Source organism: Arachis hypogaea, chromosome 19, assembly GCF_003086295.3.
Source record: "Arachis hypogaea cultivar Tifrunner chromosome 19, arahy.Tifrunner.gnm2.J5K5, whole genome shotgun sequence".
NCBI lineage: Eukaryota > Viridiplantae > Streptophyta > Magnoliopsida > Fabales > Fabaceae > Arachis > Arachis hypogaea.
In genome coordinates, this window is record NC_092054.1 from 143461130 (window position 1) to 143478080 (window position 16951).

General features: G+C 32.9%; 1 long non-coding RNA gene across 3 annotated transcripts; it reads right to left on the minus strand.

Moving 5' to 3' along the window:
- Positions 1-1529: 1529 nt before the first annotated feature.
- Positions 1530-4386, minus strand: LOC112777214 (uncharacterized). 3 transcript variants are annotated; one of them, XR_003190340.3, is made up of 5 exons: positions 4055-4386; positions 2969-3144; positions 2717-2839; positions 1884-2432; positions 1530-1777 (listed from the first exon to the last, which is right to left on the minus strand). It is a non-coding gene; the product is annotated as an uncharacterized lncRNA (long non-coding RNA). The 3 variants fall into 3 exon arrangements; XR_003190341.3 differs by having other exon boundaries at positions 2712-2839; positions 4055-4368; XR_011877544.1 differs by having other exon boundaries at positions 2969-3546; positions 4055-4350.
- Positions 4387-16951: the final 12565 nt, after the last annotated feature.

Sequence of the window (16951 nt, forward strand, 5' to 3'; positions counted from 1 at the left end):
AGAATTTTTCAAACAATTTTGGTAGCAGAAATCAGCAAATAACTCAATAATCTAACGTTTTTCAGCAATCTCAGAGCCTAATCTAATCTATTCTAACCTATCCTAACCACCTAAATCCACTAAAACAGAAAACTAAACTAACTAAACTCTACTAACTAATTAATTAACTTGATATAACAAAATTGGAAATAAACAGATTTCAAACAAAAAATCTTAAATGCAGAACAGGAGAAAATAGAGAAGAAGGGTGGAGGTGCAGTGGTGCCAGAAGCAAAAACGGCAGGGGTGTTGTAGCAGCAACAGCAGGGACGTTCAGCAACGGCGGTAGTAGAGGTTGATGGAGAGGAGAAATGAGAATGTTAGAGAGAGTGCGAGGGTGAGAGGTTAGAGAGGAGAGAGAGAAAGAGGGGAAGGTGATAAGTTAGAGAGAGAGAGAGAGAGAGAGAGAGAGAGAGAGAGAGAGAATTCGAAATGAAAGGGGAGGGGTTCACGGTTCTAATTTAGGGCACGGTTACCGGCAGATATCTCCGACGATAACGCGGTACGGATCAACCAAACACAGCGTTCCATTAAACTTGTCTACCGTTAGATTCTTCCGATGGTAACTCCGACGCTAAAGTTGGTGCCTATTTGTTGTGGTTTCCTACCAAAAGTTACCGGCGACTGATGCGTGAGCATCTTTCCTATCTTTTCCTAGCACTACAAGAATATGGCCGATTAGCTACTACAAAAAGAGTCATAAAATCGTCGCTAATCTGACGCAAAATAGAATTTGTGACGGATTAGTTACCGCTTAGCAACTAATGCTTTCCTCGCTAAATACAAGTCACAGATCAGTGAGGCAAACACAACAGTCGCTAATTCATCGGAAAGTTTTTTAGCTACCGAATAGATAGTCGCAAATCCATCACTAAAGTAAAAGCTAATTCCAAAGAAGAAATAGACTAAATGGTAGTCGCTAATTAGCGACAAACTCTACTGCAGTAGACTCATCGCTAAATGCAAGTTAACTTCGTAGACAAAATGAAATGCTTAGGTGACGCTAATTAGCGAGGAATTTTTTCGAACCTAACTCGTCGCAAGTTGTCCGCTAATATGATCGCAAATCTGTTACATTTTGTAACAAATCTATAGCAAATCTTTGAAAATTCTTAACCAAATTGGTAGAAATTTTGTCGCTAAACCAAAACTATTCTCAATGAGAAAATAGAGTAAAAAAGTAGTCGCTAACTTGCTAAGAAATAATATGTAGTCAATTAGTTGCAATATTATCGCAAAAATTCATCGCAGATTCTTTTTAAACTAGTAACAAATCGATAGGTATCTCACAAATATTTCAGTCGCAATGGAATATTTAATTTTTCATCATCATCAATAACGAGTATGTCGCTAATGTTTCCCAGAATATTAGTTAGAATACTAATTTTGTCGCCATGCTAAAATAAACCTCGTTATTTTTTTATTTTAGCCAACCTTAACCTAATAATAGCCAAGCTTTTGTGTTATCAAATATTATTCTATCTATTCAATAGCTCTAAAACATGACTTAATTAACAAAGAAAAAAGTTCAATTACAATACGTATTCACTCACTTCTTTAGAGATGTTTCAATCTGGCTGTACAAATATGATCTTGCTTCTATAAAATTCATTATACATTACACATCTCAATTCCTCATTGCACATTGAAAATTAAAAAAAATACAATCAACACCTAAGACTTGGCATATCCACTGCACAAAGAACATGTCCACGAATTCCACCGACCTTCAGTTTCACTAATGTTGTCAATTATATGCAAAAATATAAAAAAAACATCAGTAAATAACATCTTAGAGAAAGGCTAATTAAAGAAAGGCTCCAAAAGCATCTTAGAGCAATTACCTAACACCAACAATGTCACGAAATTCATCATCCATGCTTTTAAGCATATAATTGTGGAAATCATATGTCAAGGGAAGCTCATGATTCCATAGAACAACCGGACAAAAAAGTATATACATGTCGCAATAAGAAAATGCAGAAATATTAGCTTTTTCATATGTTTTCAAGAACAAAAGAACAAATAACTAATACAAAATAATCAAACAATGATATGATGTAACATATACAAATGGACAAGTTCAAACTCATTAAATTGTTATTTGTGATTAGCAAACGGGATACTAGGAGTAGATTCGCATGCTTACCGCGCCATCTAAGGACTCAATAGCACTGTTGACCTCTTCAAGGCTGCTGTAAGTCACAAATCCAAAGCATCTTGATCTTCCACTTTCCCTGTCATAGATTACCTTGGCTTCCACTTTCGCATGTCTCTGCAGTTCTTTGCTCAGCTCGATTCTCATGTTTCCTCCCTCGAGGATCTTGTGCACCATATGCAACATTTTTAACAAGGATTGTATAAAAATCAAGCAAAAAGTCCTTCTTTGTAACCTAGATACAAATATGAAAATTGTATGTCAGCAATATGCAAGAAACAGAGAATTGGAAATATAGGAATTGAACCATAAAGAAGTACATCAATTCAATTAGGAAATATGGAAGAAAACGAAAAACAAGACCGTTCTTCCATTAGCAATCAAGCTGATAACCAAGACATAATAATGAATATGGGAAATTTTAAAAATACTAGAACCTAAAATCACATGCTGAAAATTAGTCCACAAAAATGATTTGATAGAACAAAAATCACGTCATTCTGAAAACAATTACCATACTTTTCTCTCTTTGCGATCTTGTATCAATGGGCGGATACATTTCTCTTTTATTTTGTCATAGACTCCATCATAATCAAATACAGTTGGATCTTCTTCTAAGGCTTTCTTTTGCTACTCCTCAACCTTTAAGTTTAACAAACAACACCCACACGCACAAGGATGTGAGATTATATTTACTTAAATAAATAAACTAAAAAATATAATAACCATGTCATTCACAAGTTCTATTACACTAGAGAAGCATCAACTTACGTCCTTAAGAGTCTTTTTCTTGCTACCTTGGAGAGTGACTTCTCTCTCGACATCATTGTCTTCATCATCATTGAATCCAAAAGGTGCTCCAAGGGGAGGCCTTTTTGGTTGCTGCTTCTGTTTTACATGCCTAAAGTTTAAGCTATACTTGCTTATTTCACCTACATTTTTTGCCACTGTTTGAACACAGAAAAAAGAAAACACTCTTTTTATGAATCCAAATTAATTTGTATCAATCCCTAAGGCTTTAATCACCACAATCTAGGCATATCAGACAATATTAATTCGTACATTATTTAAATTTGATTATAGGATAAAAATATAATAAATAATATAATACTATTTATATATCTTCACCTAATCATTTAAAATTTCAAAAGGGATAATTCATTTCCTTTAGCTACTTTCCACTTTTGTTTTCTGTTCCATTTGGTGATAGAGTTTTCAGCTTTTAACATTAACACCAAAAAAAAGATCAGTACTCTCAAGGAGTTCCTTTAATTTGTAGATATGGTATAATACTCTTGGCAAGAATAATGAACAACGAAGCTCTTGAGGTTGTAACTTGTAATTGGTTCCTAGCAAAACCAAAAAAACACACGCTAAACGTCCTCGGATGCCCCAAATAGATGGTAGTAATAATGATAGTAATCATCAGGACAATAGAAAATAAGATGCATTTTGACAATTATAAGCTACAGCCACAGAGTAAAGAAAGCTCTCTTTTTATGAATCCAAATTAATTTGTATCAATCGATAAGGCTTTAATCACCACAATTTACACGAAACAATGTTTTTAAAAAAGAAAGGCAACTTATATTACTCGAAAAATCAGAACGCAGAAATTATAACACTGTTACTGTAATTAACAAAGAATCAGAAATTATAACATAAATACATAAATTGTATAAATCATAGATTCCACAAAGAATCACATAAATTATAGAAATCAGAATCAGAAATATAAATTATTTTTTTATTAGGCAGAAATGTATATTATAATTAACCTATCTCACAGAAATTATGACAAATGCTTCAAAATCAAAGTAAATAATAAAAATTTGAGAGTTCACAAAACTGACATACCCGACGAAAGAGCAGATGACCGGCGAAGACCAGTGAAGATCGGCGAAGACGCGATGACGCTCTGATGCGAAGACGGCGAGCATTGGAAGACGGCGAGGACTCAAGGGCGACGAGTCCCTGCTGCGGTGAGCGGTGAGCGGTGACGGTGACATCGAGAGTCCGTGAGAGGTGGCGGTCGGCAGTGTGGAATGGTGAGGCCGTGAGGCAGTGAGTCCGTGAGAGCAGAGGGTTTGAGGGTGAAGAGTGAAGACCGTGATATTTGACAGAGACGGCTAGGTTAACAAGCGTTCAATGTCAAATCTCATATATGGGTCATTTTAATTTTTTTACTTTAATTTTTTCACTTAGTGTCTGTTAGCGATAATAGGATTTTTAATTTTTTATTTAATTTAAAGCATTGGAAAGGGCGTTTATATGCAATATTTGATTTGAAATCATGAAAATAAGTGTTTATAGTTATAGTTATACGTACGTTTTCAATTTTTTAAATTAAACGGTTTTTTTTTTAGTTACTACTTTTTTTCTTTTGTTTTCAATTTTTTTTTTGATTTTTTTTAAATAATTTAAATTTTAAAGAATCTTTTATAAAGTAGATAAGATTTTTTTAATAAATACAAAAATATTTATGTAAATATCAATGATCTTATATTAAAGTAAATAAACTAAAATAATTTGTATTCTCTTTTAATTTAAGAATATTTTATATTTTAAAATTTATGTTTTCATAACCAAAATCTCACAAATCAATTTAATTTAATTAAATATATATTATTGGATATTTTGTATATGATAAAATTTATTTAAAGTATAATTTATAGAACAATATATATCATATAAACAAATAGAAAATAAGTATTTGGAATTCGAATCTCATCTTGTGTGTGTAACAATTCGTTAACTATTGACAAACTGTTAAACAAAACTCCGACCCGTAAGGTTGTATATATATGAGATAAAATATTTTGCCAATAAAAATTGAATTTGTATATATAATGAATGGACGAACACTTTAAAATGTTTTATAACTTTTTAGTTTAATTTTAATCATCCATATAAAATATTTAATAGCTCAAGGGCTAATGCGAGTTATAATTACAAATTTTAGGATCCAATTTGAGTTCATTAAAATTTTGAGGGTCAAATTGAATCCGAAGCAAGAAGACGACCACGAGTACAAAAAGGCGGCGACTGAACTTAAGACAGTGAGACGCCGAAAATAAGAGTGACATGAGAGAGGTGAGAGAGCTTGAGGGAGAGAGTGACGAGAATAAGATCCAAGAAAGAGAGACGTTGAGGCTTAGGGTTGGTGTGCTAGTTTAAATCAGGAGGGAGAAGGAAAAAAATGGGTTGAAACGAATAAAAGTTAATTTTTATGTTTTTTAAATCATAAATTTGAGATAAAAAATTAAAATTTTGTAAATAATAAATTATTAATAAATAAAAATAAAAAATAAAAAAATTTAAATTTTATGAATTATTTAATTTTTTTAATGTATAGAATAATAAAATTTGAATTAATTTAAGTATAATACTAAAATTATTATGTTATTATCACAATCAAGATAAAAAATTTTATAAATATTTGTAAATTTGTTTATTTTTTTAATCTTATTTAATTTGAAACAGGTATAAAAATTTTAATTTAAAGATTTTTTTTGTATAATTTTAGTTGTTAAATTTTTTCTTTTAATTTTATATTTAATATCTTAAATCATCTTTAGTTTCATTATTCTTTCAATTTTTTTAATTTTTATTTTTATTATTTTTTTACCATTTTTCATATACATATCTATCATTATTTTTTTCATTAACTATAAAAAAGATAGAAAAAAATACTACATGTACTCAGTAGAATAAGGAAGAAGACAACAAAAATAGAAGTTATGTGTAAAAAAAAAATAACTATAAAAAGAAAGAAGGAAAATTAAGTGATAATTATATTTTTGACCAATTTTTAAGATGACAGTTATATTAATCAGAGATAATAATAGTTATACATGTATAAAAAATAATGAAAGAAAAAGATAGTGTATAATATGATGAGATGATATAATAAAGATATAAATTAATAATTTTAAAAAATAATAAAATTAAAAAAATTAAAGATGTTTAAGATAAGATTTTTTAAAATACATTTTTTTATCTATTAGAATTATTGATGGAGATAAAAAATGATTTGAATATAAATTTTTAAATTTGTTTTTAATTAAACATGATTGAGAAAATAAATAAATTTAATAATATTTATACATAACTAATCTTTATATAATCTTAGTAAGTGTTTATATTCACTTTGTTATACATAATAACAACAAAATATTTTTTAATCTTGTTTTCTAAATTAAATTTATTTATTTTATACATTTTACATATTAAATAACTTAAGGTATTTTATTTTTTTATAATTTATTTTTAATTATTAATATTAAATTTATAATTTTAAAAATAAAAATATAAATTTAATTTCTTAGACTCAATAGAAAAGCGGCTGAACAAGCATATGAGCCCCTAGTTAAAATAAGGATAGAATAAGGGCTAACATTTTTTCTGACAAATTAGTAGCAACATGAAATAAGCGAGAAAAGTCTATCAGTTGTTAAACGGTCGCTAATTCCTCACTAAAAAAACTTTTGATTAGTGACTCAATTGCGACTAGTTACTTCTAAAATTTTCTCATTAGCTTTAGATTTGTTATAACTTTGCGACAGATTTCCAACGAGGTTAGCGAGTAATTTGCTACAAAATAGGTAGGATATAGCTTTTGCTTTGTGACAAGATTGCAGTTACCAAGTCACTCGCTAAATTAAACTTGCGACAACTTAGCGACAAATATATTTCGCCCGCTAATCAGCGACTTGAAATCAGCGAACGAAGTGTGTCAGTTGTTAAACGGTCGCAAATTTCTCGCTACTTAGGTCATAGGCGCTCAATATCCGTATTTTCACTTTAGCGACTAATTAGCAAGGAACACTTTCCTAGCTGAATGATATATCCGTTGCGACGAGTTAGCGATGACTATTTTCTGTCGCTACCCTAAGTTTGAATTTTACAATATTATGCGACAAATTAGCGAGAAATGAATTGCTCGCTAAAAATAAAAACTTTGGCGACAAATTAGCTAGGAATTTGTCCATCGCAGAATGCATTTCAAGTCTTTGTGACGGATTAGCTAGGGACATTGTTCCTCACTAATTAGCCTTTTCACACAAAGTTTATTTAGCGACAAACTAGTGTGTAAATTGTTTCTCGCTAATTGTATATCAAACACTTGCGACGGAATAGTGACAATAATATCCCTCGCTACTTTACTTTTATTCGATTGAACCCCTAAGTGACTGATTTGCTAGAACATTGTCACTCGCTAATTAATTTGTGAGAAATTAGCGAGAAAATTTTCCTCGCTCTTTGTTTAGCTACAAAAGTCAATCTGCGAGAAACAAACTTACTCGTGAATCTCTCGCTAATCAGTCGTTTTTCTCAAGTTCGGGTATTTTGTGACCGCTCATTAATTTTGTCGTTAGTACGTCACTAATTCCTCGCAAGTTAGTGACGGATTAGTGACAAAAAATATTTCTCGCAAAAATTCATCACTAATTTGTGAAATTCTTGTAGTGTAGTGAATTTTGCATCTAAATTGCTGAATTTAATAAAGAATTAATTATATTTTAGCCACTATGGATGCTATTTTGAATTTTGTGCAATACTGTTTATTTTAGGTAGCATTCGGCTGGATTTGATGGAGTTTCTACAGAGAAAGAGAAGAAACCAAGGAGATGACCAGCGAATACCGACGCGGACGCATGGCTCACGCGACCGCACGGAATGGAGGAGATTGCAATGACGCGATCGCGTACCTGACGTGAACGCGTGGACTGGAATCTGCACAAATGACGCGAACGCGTGGACGACGCGGACGCGTCACATGCACCACGTGCAGAAAATGTAGAAAAACGCTGGGGGCAATTTCTGGGCCGTTTTGACCCAGTTCTTAGCCCAGAAATCACAGATTAGAAGCTGCAAAATGGACAAATCAAGTGGTCCCCACCCATCATTAGAAGACTTGGTAATTAATTCGAATTTAAATTCAAATCTTATTTTAGGAAAAGATATTATTAGCTCTTCTCTGAAATATGTGTTCAGATGAAATTATCCGGAGGTGTGTCCCAGATGAAGAAAAACAACAGATTCTTTGGCACTGTCATGGTTCTGAGTATGGAGGCCACTTTGGTGGTGAAAGGACAGCTACAAAGGTCCTTCAGAGCGGGTTTTACTGGCCGACTCTCTTCAGAGACTCAAGAGCATTTGTAAAGCACTGTGACAGATGTGCAAAAGCCATGAATCTCCCTGCCAACCATGAAATGCCACAGCAGGGGATTCTTGAGGTTGAGTTATTTGATGTGCGGGGTATTGATTTCATGGGACCTTTTCCACCCTCACATTCAAACAACTATATTCTAGTGGCAGTCGACTATGTGTCCAAGTGGATGGAAGCTATAGCTTTGCCCACCAATGATGCCAAGGTGGTAATGAGCTTTCTTCAGAGATATATCTTCAGCCGGTTTGGTGTCCCAAGGACACTCATTAGTGATGGAGGAAGTCACTTCTGTAACAGATAGCTGGACTCTCTTCTGCATAGATATGGAGTCCGTCATAAAGTGGCAACCCCCTATCACCCTCAGACAAGTGGACAGGTTGAAGTTTCCAACAGGGAACTTAAGAGAATTTTAGAGAAGACCGTCAGTATTTCAAGAAAGGACTGGTCTAGGAAGCTTGATGATGCTCTCTGGGCATACCGGACAGCGTACAAGACTCCTATTGGCATGTCCCCTTATCAGTTAGTCTATGGCAATGCCTGTCACTTACCAGTCGAACTGGAGCATAAAGCTTACTGGGCAATCAGATATCTGAATCTTGATTCAGAAGCTGCAGGAATTAAGCGGATGCTTCAGTTGAATGAGCTTGATGAATTCAGATACTCAGCCTATGAGAATGCCAAGCTCTATAAGGAGAGAACTAAGCTATTGCATGACAAGAAGATAGCCATCAGAGTCTTTGAGCCAGGACAGAGAGTGCTTCTATATAATTCAAGGCTCAAATTCTTTCCCGGGAAGTTGAAATCCCGGTGGTCAGGACCGTTTGTGGTTATCAGAGCTTCACCATATGGTCATGTGGAAATACAGAAAGAGAATTCTGACAGAAAATTCACAGTGAATGGCCAGAGGTTGAAGCACTATCTTGGAGGCGAGATTGATCGCCAGAGGTCCACTCATCTGCTAAACTAGCAGAGCTGATTGTCAAGCTAGTGACGTTAAAGAAGCGCTTGTCGGGAGGCAACCCGATAAATTCGTATCTTAGCTATTTTTCGTAGTAGTAGTTTTCTTAGTTATTTTATTTTTATTGAGTTCTTACTAATTTTCTGATCATACAGCCATGTTCTTCCAGGAACCGAACACCTCAAGCTATATTTCAAAAAAAAAAAGGGGCGGGGGAGGCACATGACGCGCAAGCGTCATTGACGCGGACGCGTCAATCATGTGTGCGTGAAAAATGAAAATTGACAGAGAGTTGCGCGGGAGTGGCGCTGGACTCATGTCTTTAGCAAAGACGATCCCACGCGAACGCGTACCCCATGCGTTCGCGTCGTTTGTGATTTTCGCCATTCACGCGAGCGCGTCACCCACGCGGACGCGTGACCCGAAAAATCGACGTAAAATGTGTCTGGACAGAGAGTTATGCTGGCTTGGGGCAAGAAGTGTGCTAAAAGCACAAATTTGGTCACGCGGACGCGTGACTGACGCGTTCACGTCAGTTGCACATATGGCCATCCACGCGTGCGCATGCACGACGCGAACGCGTCGTATGAGAATTTGGCTCCCAATCCATGCGAACAAAAAGTCACGCGGGCGCGCGGCTGGCTTCGTGCGAATCGCACAAAATCCAGGGCACGCGGACGCATGCCCGAGGCTAACGCGTCATTATGAAGAATGCGCGACGTACGCGATCGCAATGCATGACGCGAACGCGTCGTTTGCGCCGCCCAGTTTTCTTTCTCTCTCTCTCCCAATCCTAATTCTCTCTTATTCTCTTATCCTTTTATTTTTCTTTCATCTTAATATTTGTCTCTTCTATTTTCAGTTCTTGTTTACTTGAGGACAAGCAAACCTTTAAGTTTGGTGTTAACGCTTTGCTTAAGGGTTTTCTGTTTATTCCTATGGCACAAAAAGCGAGGCTAATCATCTTCACAAAGGAGCGCAACCTGAAGAATAAAACAACCGCTAAGATAACCCAGGTGGTTGAGTTCCTTTCATTTTTTATTCCCTCCCGCTTTTATTATGTATGTTCCGGTTTCCTGCTACTTTGTTTTGTTTATTGCATGATCCTTTATTAGTAGATTCTTAGGTTCTAGCTTAATTTTTCTGTTAAGTGCTTTAATTCTGAAAGATGTCTCATGTATTGCCCACTAAACTTGAAATCAAAAAGAAAGAAGAACAGATGTAGTGCATGAGAATTTGAGTTTAATTTTTAGAGTAGTCTCATTTACTTAGATGTGGTAGTGTTTTCTGTGATTCTGAATGAATGCTTGAACAGTGCATATTTTTGATAGTGAAGTTTATGAATGTTAAAATTGTTGGCTCTTGAAAGAATAATGAAAAAAAAAAAGAGAATTGTTATTGATAATCTGAAAAATCATAAAATTGATTCTTGAAGCAAGAAAAAGTAGTGAAAAACACAAAGCTTGCGAAAAAAAAAAGAAAAAAAAATACAAAGAGAGAAAAAGAAAAAGCAAGTAGAAAAAGCCAATAACCTTTTAAACTAAAAGGCAAAGGGTAAAAAGGATCCAAGACTTTGAGCATTAATGGATAGGAGGGCTCAAACGAATAAAATCCTGGCCTAGGCGGCTAAATCAAGCTGTCCCTAACCATGTGCTTGTGGCGTGAAGGTGTCAAGTGAAAAGCTTGAGACTGAGCGGTTAAAGTCGTGATCCAAAGCAAAAAGAGTGTGCTTAAGAACTCTGGGCACCTCTAACTGGGGACTCTAGCAAAGCTGAGTCGCAATCTGAAAAGGTTCACCCAGTTATGTGCATGTGGCATTTATGTATCCGGTGGTAATACTAGAAAACAAAATGCTTAGGGTCATGGCCAAGACTCATAAAGTAGCTGTGTTCAAGAATCAACATACTGAACTAGGAGAATCAATAACACTATCTGGATTCTGAGTTCCTATGGATGCCAATCATTCTGAACTTCAAAGGATAAAGTGAGATGCCAAAACTATTCAGGATTGCAGTTGTAAATCCCACTATAAGAAGAGACATGAACTTAATCGAACTCTCATTCTCATGCAAATTCACATCCTAAGCTTATATTAGTTTTTGGTTGCTTGAGGACAAGCAACAGTTTAAGTTTGGTGTTGTGATGCGTGAGCATCTTTCCTATCTTTTCCTAGTGAATTTTGCATCTAAATTGTTGAATTTAATAAAGAATTAATTATATTTTAGTCACTATGGATGCTATTTTGAATTTTGTGCAATACTGTTTATTTTAGGTAGCATTCGGCTGGATTTGATGGAGTTTCTGCAGAGAAAGAGAAGAAACCAAGGAGATGACCAGCAAATACCGACGCGGACGCATGGCTCATGCGACCGCGCGGAATGGAGGAGATCGCAATGACGCAATCGCGTGCCTGACGCGAATGCGTGGACTGAAATCTGCACAAATGACGCGAACGCATGGACGACGCGGACGCGTCACATGCGCCACGTGCAGAAAATGTAGAAAAACGCTGGGGGCGATTTCTGGGCCGTTTTGACCCAGTTCTTAGCCCAGAAATCACAGATTAGAAGCTGCAGAATGGACAAATCAAGTGGTCCACACCCATCAGCTGAAGACTTGTTAATTAATTCGAATTTAAATTCAAATCTTATTTTAGGAAAAGATATTATTTTAATTTTAATTTTAGATATTTGATTTTTAAATTATTAGGATTAGTTATAAAGGGATCCCAATAGGGTGGTTCCAAAAGGGGAATTTTCCACAACATTATTCCATACAAATTTACATTCCATATTCCATGAGCAACTAATCCTCCATTGTTAAGGTTAGGAGCTCTGTTTATTGTATGGATTGATAATATTATTTTTCTATTTTAATTAATGTTTTGATTTATATTTCAATAATTGTTTTCGTTCTTTATTTTATGAATTTGGGTGGAACGGAAGTATGACCCATGTATTATTTGAGTTCTTGTATAACTTGAAAAAGCTCTTTACTTGAACAATAGCTTGAAAACATATTATCCTGAATTTCTAATTGTTTGTATTTAACGGGATACGTGACATATAATCCCTTTATTTTTGGACAATTAGGATTCTTATGGCATATAAACTGGAATTTAATCATCACCCTCTAATTGGAATTAATTGACCAAGGAATTGGCAGTTGATGAATTTTAGAGGAGACTAGGAAGGTTTAAGGAATTAGGGTCTAGTCGCAAATAGTTTGCCATGAATTAAATCTTGCATGATTAGAATAGTTAATAAGAAAAGTCAATCCAGAAAATAGATAATTCTAAAGCCTTAATTATTTTCCCGTATATATTTCACAACTCATTTGCTGCGTGTTTTCTGAATTTCTTGAATTTACTTTTTAATGCTTTTGAACTTCTAACACTATTTTCTGTTTGTCTAACTAATTCTATCAAACGTTATTGTTGTTTAATCCATCAATCCTTGTGGGATCGACCCTTACTCACGTAAGGTATTACTTGGTACGACCCGGTGCACTTGCCGGTAAGTTAGTGGGTTACAAATACCGCACCAGCGACTTTACCGTCGGAAGCGACTATCCACCGGTAATTATTTGACACGACGAATTCTTCATCAAACCCATCTCTAAATCCGAAACTAAATCCGACGGTAATTATTGTTGCTAAATTCGACGGTAAATCTGACAGTTCTCAGCATTTTTCTTGTAGTATTTAGAGACACTTACGAGATTTTTAGCAAGTGAAGGAACCTGTAACAGATGCTTAGGTATAAAGATTCTATTATTAGAAGATTTTCGAAGGATAGAATGTCCAATTTTAAAATTTGGGATACCTGAACTGTTTGCCGCATAAAGTTGGTATGGACCAGTAAATTTAGAAGAAAAAATGAAGCTTGAAGCATCTGGAATTAAATGATGGCTTGCACCCGAATCTGGATACCATGATGCAGAATCTGATGTTATAGATGGAGTGACATAATATGATTAAGGATTGTGAAAAGCAGCAGCAGGAGGTGGTAGTGTTGTAATAGAAAATGAGGAAGAAGAGGATGAATTGTTAAAATTGGAAGAACTTTGAAAATTCTGTTCGAATATGTGAAGACACTGTAAAACAGTATGTCCAATGCGCCCACAAACTTGGCAATTTGGCCTATTATTGAGTTGTCAAGAATTTCTTCCTCCTCTAGAGAATTTACTTCCTCTGGTACCTCTTCTTCTTCCATAAGGTCTTGAAGAAAATGTTAAATTTGAGGGAGGAATTTGTGTTAAGTTTACTTGAACCAAAGAGAGTGCAGATTATTTAAACTTTTCAACAGTATCTTTATGATATATGAGAATATTTTTAACTTCTCCAATAGATAATGATTTTGGTTTAGCTTGTACAAGTGTGATGCATCTTGAGAATTCTTCTGAAAAATCTTTAAAATTGCTTATATGTGATCTTCATTGCTAATTGTATATCCAATGGTAGTGAGAAAATCAACAACAGTTTTAATTTGAGAAAGATATTTAGAAATTTTCAAGTTCTTCTTTTTGATAATTTTTAACTGAAAACAAAGTTATTTAATCTTTTTTTTATCGTTTATGCAAAATATGTTTAAAATTTCTACCACATTTCATAGGCTGAAGTACAATGAATAATCCGATTCTTGAAGGACGTTAGACGTATCAATCGAAGTAAAAAATCGTGAACACAAATTATAGTATTATTGCATCCACTCAGCATATTTAGATAAAACTATTCCAATTGTTTTGGTAACATCTAATTTATATTTGGGAGGAATTTTTCTTTTTTGAAGATAATCTTTAAGATTTTGACCTTTTATGACAAAAAAAATTTATTGTTGCCATGTAACAAAATTATTTTTTTAAAGCTTATTTAAGATAGGAGCAATAAAGGATTTTTGATCGAGAGAATTGAGGAAATTGAGAAAATTGAGGGATAACACTGTAACCAATCAAAATTCTTGATACCATGTCAAGTGAGTTTCAACTTGTGCACAATAGAAAAAAAAACTCTGCCAGAATAATGGGTTCACTTCAATAGCAAAAAAGAATGAGAGAATGAAAAATGAAATTTCTAAGAAACAGAACTATGATTTTTTACTACTTCAAAATTGAACTTCTATGCTCATATACATGGAATATTTATAGTAAACTTATATACTAAGTAACTTTGCTAATATCTCTAATCTTCATAGAAGATATATAAAAGATCCTAAGCTTAAATTAAACTGCTTGTTCTTGGAGGAGACGTTTGATAAAAAATATATTTTAATTGTTCAAAAAAAATGAAAGATATTCTTATATTTTAGTTTGAGACTTTTAAGATATTATCCTTCCGTAAATATATAATATTTTATAAAAATTTATTAGAGGACTAATAATTTATTAATATTAATTAATATTTTGGATAAATACTTTATTTTTATATTATTAAGATTTAAAATAATTTAGAATTAGTTAAGTGCTAACTAAAAATGATAAATTTTTTTATTAGTTATGTAGTATTATTTTTTTATAATTAAATTTTTTTTCATAATTTTTATTTACTTTATACCTTTTTTTTATTTTTTAAAAATAACAAAAATCAAATTCTAAATCTCTTGATCATAGTTTAATATCGCATAATATTGCTTTTCAAATACTTAAAGATGATAAAAAAATACATAAATAATTATATTTTTAAATAATATACATATAAAAAAGTAATAGATATTTAACTCATTCTGTAAGCAATAATATAATTAAGAAATTTTATGGCATAAAATATATATATATATATATATATATGTGGGTAAATATTTTTTTGGCTCTTGATTTTTTTTCATGAGATATATAATTGAACTTTAATCATTTTTAAATTTCAACTAAGTCTCCAACCATTAAAAAAATGGATAAATCAATTCTTGCTATCGGATGGCAACTAATTGCCTACTGACGTGTCAAATAACAATGTTAAGTGTTAACTTCAAATGATTGCAGGACTAAAAACCTCTTTCTACCTCTTCTTCCTTCTCCTTCTCTTTTCTCTTTCTTTTTTTTCTTCTTCAGATCCATTATCAATGGTTGCATCCGATTTATTTAGGTTTGGCTTAGTAAACCCAACCAGCTAAACCTTAAAAAGCAACATAAACAAAATTAGCACGAAAGAAACTCTAGCAATTGAAATTCCTAAATCGGAGAAAATCAGAAAACTCCAAATCATTCCGAATTAGATAGTAGAATGAGAGAAGAAGGGAACAGAAAGAAGATGATGATAGTTGAGTCGCTGGGATGGCTAACAAAATTGTTGATAATGCCGAAGAAACACCACGTCATAGAGGGCGTGGGTATGTTGTCGATGATGGAGTTGAAAGTCAAGCTCTCCAAGTTTCAGGAAAATTCTAAGAAGTCTAGAAAACTCACTGGCCCAATATCGAGTACCAACACGCCAAGAACAAGTTTGCTTTCATGAATTTTGTACTGAACAAGTATCTTATCGCAATTTCTTCCATTTTCTTCTTAGTTGAATGTTTTACTTTCCAATATTATGAATTGCCATGTCCATTGAAATTGGTACCAACGAACTAGTTTTTGTGAATTTTTTTAAGATTGTGGAGGTGGATAGTGACGATGATAGGTCTGAACAAGAGGAAAAAAAAAGAAAGAAAGAGAAGAAGGAAAAAAAGAAAGAAGAGATAGCAGAAGTTATGTCTCACAAAAACAAGACCAGGAACATATATATATATATATATTAGGTGAGCATTTTCTTCTTACATTTATCTTTTATTTAAGTTCATACTAATTAACTAATTTTTATTTTTTTATTAAATCTATTATATATATCTAATTTTATAACCAAAATATGCCATATGTTATTTTTTTATTGCAATTGAAATCAAAATTTTTTCTCCAAAATTAAAGAGTTCTATCCTCTTTCCTACTAATTTTACAACCAAAATGTGTCACATGTCACTTTCTCATTACAATTAAAATCAAATCTTTCCTTTCAAAATTAAAGAATTCTTCTCTCATCCCTACTAATTTTACAACCAAAATGTGCCACATGTCATTACCTCATTACAATTGAAATCAAATATTTTCTTCCAAAATTAAAGAGTTCTCCCCTTCTCCCTCTTCTTTTATCTATCACTCTCATTCCTTCAACCACTCTATCTCTTTTATATATCATTATCAATCACTAATTATAAATTTGACAATCAAGATGTGCAACATGACATTCTTTAATTATATTAAAATTAAAATATATCTATATATTATATTATATATTATTATCTAATTTAATAACAAAATGTGTCACACGACATTCTTATTGAATTTGAGAGAAAATATTTTCTTCTAAAATTAATAAACTCCCTCCTTAAATTCTCTCATCTACTTCTCACCCTTTTTTCTATCTCTCTACCCTTCTCACTTTATATATAATTCTGATATATTTATATATTATTATCTAATTTAATAACTAAATGTGTCACATGACATTCTCTTATTCAAATTGAGAAAAAATATTTCCCTCCAAAATTGATAAACTCCCTTCTTAAATTCTCTCATCTATCTCTTTTTCTTTTTCTATTTCTCTCTACTCTTTCCACTCTATATATAATTTGTAATTTATATTTTATATTAATAA